General features: G+C 49.9%; 1 long non-coding RNA gene across 1 annotated transcript; it reads left to right on the forward strand.

The window, feature by feature from the left end:
- Window positions 1–526: 526 nt before the first annotated feature.
- LOC148002853 (uncharacterized) lies at window positions 527–3,609 on the forward strand. The gene is made up of 2 exons (XR_015631571.1): window positions 527–724; window positions 2,077–3,609. It is a non-coding gene; the product is annotated as an uncharacterized LOC148002853 (long non-coding RNA).
- Window positions 3,610–4,003: the final 394 nt, after the last annotated feature.

The raw sequence follows: 4,003 nt of genomic DNA on the forward strand, positions 1-4,003 counted from the left end.
GACTTATTTTTCTCAAAGCCCCAGCACACATCTTCTCCTGGCTGCTGTCTCTGACTTGGTAAATGCCAGTGTGTATAGGACACAGTGGGAGTGACAGTTGGTTTCAAACTGTGAAAACCTCCTCTGGGGACTTCGGTTAAATTCAGTCCCACGAAGTATAAACTGGATTAGTGAAGGGGGTTGAGGAACACAGTGTCCCCAGTCTGGGATAGCCACACACCACCCAGGCTCTTGAAGCTCAGCCTGCATACCTTAAGAACGACGCTTTCTTATCCTTGGCATACCAACCAGTTCCTCCTTTTGAAAGCAGCATCCATTGGCATTCTTCCTTGCACGTCCACGAGCTAGGTCACTGTTGTCAGGGCAACAGCGTGTCTGTGAGGGAGCAGCAGATCTCCAGGAATTCCAAGGCAACCACTAAGCAAAGTGCAAGCAGGTGGGGCGCCTGAAGAAGAGCCCTGGGGCGGAGCCAGTGATGATGAGGACCCTTGGGCGACTGAGAGGCGTGGCCGATAGAACTTGCTCTAGAACATAACTTTCGGTGGAATATTCGGCTTTGACGGTGCACTTTCAAAGCCGAATCGCTGATTCCTCCAGCTTGGTGGATCCGGCTTGTCTCCAGAAGCCAGTTGTAATTTGGAAATGGGTGAACCAAGTGGATGAACCGCAACGAAGGTCCTCATACAATAAGGTCCTGTGGAATGGCGTCCCAGGAACATACGAGGTAGTTAATGTGCGCCACTAAAATGTGAGGCACAAATGCATAGGTTTGTTGCGCATCGCGTGGTGCCCAGGGCATCCCACCAAAGTCCAGGCGTCAAGTAGGAACCAGGCTAGAGGCGGCTGAGGAAGGTCCATTGCATTTGAGAGTCAGGTTAGCTCACCTGCACAATACTTACCCCGGGTTTGTTCGCTCGTCTTGTTTTCAGAAAGAAATACTGCTGGTAATCAATGTATGTTCCAACTGAATAGGAAAGAAGCGAGGTTCCTGGAGGATTCTTTGGCATTTGAACCTTGGCGTGGGGGTCCCTGTGCCATCTCTCCTGTGGCTGAGACTGGAAGACTGCGGTGCAGGGCCGACTCTCCCCCACCCCCACCCCGTGCCCCCTTCCCCCAAACCCGCGCCTGACATCTGCGGCTCCTCCAGGGGAGAGGGAAGGCTGTCTGACACTGTATTAAACCTGGCGGCTGCATTAGAAGCACTGAGGAGCATTTGGGGGAACTCGCGGGAGATAAGGGTTTGCCAGCTAGCAGTCTGCTTGTTCTTTCTCGCTGACTGCAAGGCCGCCCAGCAGAGTTTTCTAGTAATTCTGGTTGATGACCAGAGCTTGGCAAACACTTGAAGCGTGAGTATCTGCCGCCTTGCAGGGGTGAGGGGAGGCAACAGGCTCAGAACGATTCCTGCTTCCAGACGGGAAGCCTTAGACTGGGACAGGAGAGGGGACAGGTTGCAGTGAGTGTACACCAGAAGCATGTCGCCAAGCCTTACCTGAAGGTGGCGAGCTGGCCACAGTCCTGGGGCTTCAGTAGGGACTGAAGGGACTGGAGGAAGTGCCTGGTTATACTGCATTGCCTGAGGCCCACTCCTATGTTGGGACCAAACAGGCTGAGAAGCTTGGGCCTAGGAGGCAGGTGCACAGTCCTGCCCAGCCAGGCGAGGAGTCACACTTTAGGGTTGTCTCACAGCAATGAGACGTAGCTTATACTTTCCCGTAGGGACCTTTGTGCACTGCTTAGAGACTGCCACAGCCCACCTAGCCGGGCGACAAGCTGACTGTCCCTGGGTCTGAATCCCGGTAGGATTCAGAGATCTGAGACTTCAGTCCTCTCTGCCAGGCTTCAAGCTTTTCCCCTTCCCAACACAGGGTGTTTATTCTTACTTGCATGGTAAGCATCTATTTAGACACTAGAGACAAAAGAAAAGACCCCAATTCCCTCCTCCTCCTCCTCCCCAGATTACGAATGTTGTGAAGGGTGTGGTGGGTTTTATTTGATGTTGCCACTGCTTACTAGAGTAAACCTTGGTGTTCTGATTAGTTTTTTATCTAATTTTGAGCAATATTTCCAACTTTACAGACCTGGCAAAATGCAACACCCCATCCCCCACCCCACCCCCGCGCACGCCCTCTCTGCGGTCTGTGTATCTCTTGAAGAATTTGGCCTTCCCAGAGGGGTCCCAAGAAGTGTTCAACACAGTCCAGGGGCTACCAAATGCCGTGTCTCCCGAGAGACTGGGGCACCCTTTGACGTTCATCTGGCTCAAAAACCTGCGCTCTTGTCTGGTCCAGTCTCCTATGGTCTCCGCGCAAGACTTGCTCCCCTGTGATTTCTTGAGTCTGGCTTGCAGCATCCTGGGCCGGATGACATGGCAGACACGGCCTTCCCTCGAAGGTACCACAGTGATCCAAGAGTAGTGCGGCTTGGGGATGATGGCCGCATACAAGTGGTGGAACTTTCCAGGTTTACATCTCCTCAGGCACAACCAGGACACGGCAAAGTGAGCTCCGACTCTTCTTAAGATACACACCAAGGTTTGCGCTGCTTACAGTTTTGTTTCCCAGCTTAGCAGCTTTGATCAGCCTGACCTTTAAGGGTTAGTTTAATAAGAGCAAGCAAGACAGGAGGGGAAAGCAAACAGAACCGGGTGGGAGAGGGAGGCTTTAACCAACCCCAACCAAATGTAGTTTAGGAGCTCGAGTGATTATAAATTAGTCTATAGGTAGGAAACTAAAACTATTATGGATAAATGTGTGGGCCCTTTCATTTTACTTAGGGGATTATGGTCCTGGCTCCAAAATGAGGCTTGGTATTTGATGCGCACCAAATCTTGATTATTTTTTTACCCCATGGGATGGTTTTTCAGTTCTTTGTCAATCAAAATCACATTATGACCAAGTTAAAGTGCTGTGAAAGGCGACCAATGTGGTTCTGATGTATGTCCTAATAAGTAGGACATACAACCAGAAACAAGACTTTCTATTGATTTGATAGTAAAACAAAAGGGTGTTATTCCCAGGGCTCCCTGATCTAAAACGAAAATGTGGAAAAACTAGTGGAATGTTGAGAATGGGCCAACCCAGACAGTGGACCAGAGAGCCAAGACACCAAGGCTGTTTAGGGAAAAAGAAGAAAGTTAGTTGCTGCCAAAAGGGAGTGGAGCTAAGGAGAAGTGAATGAAGAAAATCAGATTTTTATTGGATCTAACAGAGAGATTATAAGACGGTCAAGGAGCATCTAGAATAAAATACATTATCACCATTTTTCCTGTTCTAGCCACTCTCAGCCCTGGCTTCAGACCTTGGACCTTTAAGTCTCTTCTAGAGCCCAGGTTACTTCCCAGGCTCAGATTTTAACTCATGTGACCCAATCCCAAGGGTGAATCTGTTCTCATAGCTTTCTGAGTAAGAAAATGGATAGACACACACCTGTCCATGCCTCGGGTGTGCTGAGAGAAGCCATGGTCTGACGGAGTTAACTGGGGAGGACAGCAGAAGCCTAACCTCAGGCTAGCCAGCTCTGCTGGAGGGAGCCAGGAGTCTAGCTTTCAATGTGAAACCACCAGATTTTTGCAGGTTGGCAACTAATGAAAAAATATAAAAGTGCATTGTGCTTGCCAAACAAAATGCCCCTTCCAGAGTTGTCTTACAGTCAACCTCAACAGACCTTGCTTTCCCAGAAATGAGCAGGAAAAGAGCACAGGGATCTATTGTCCCAGGATATCTCCCTCCCCCTCCCCCTCCCTTTCCCCCTCCCCCTCTCCCTCTCCCTCTCCCTCTCTCTCTCTATCTCCCCTCTCTCTGAAAGAAGAAATAAACTTTGCTGCCCACATTTTCTTCTTGGTGCTGCAGGTAGGACACAGGGCTTGGCACATGCTGGTCTCATTCTTCTGGAGGCCCATAGTTTTCTGATCTGAGATCTCTGGAGTGCTGAAAAGAAGAAACAATTTCTAAATTCCTAGGGTTGTCTCTGGCTGCAATTCAAAGGTGGCCGGTCTGTGTAAACT

This window comes from Rattus norvegicus, chromosome 10, assembly GCF_021556685.1.
Source record: "Rattus norvegicus strain SHRSP/BbbUtx chromosome 10, alternate assembly SHRSP_T2T, whole genome shotgun sequence".
NCBI classification, from domain to species: domain Eukaryota; kingdom Metazoa; phylum Chordata; class Mammalia; order Rodentia; family Muridae; genus Rattus; species Rattus norvegicus.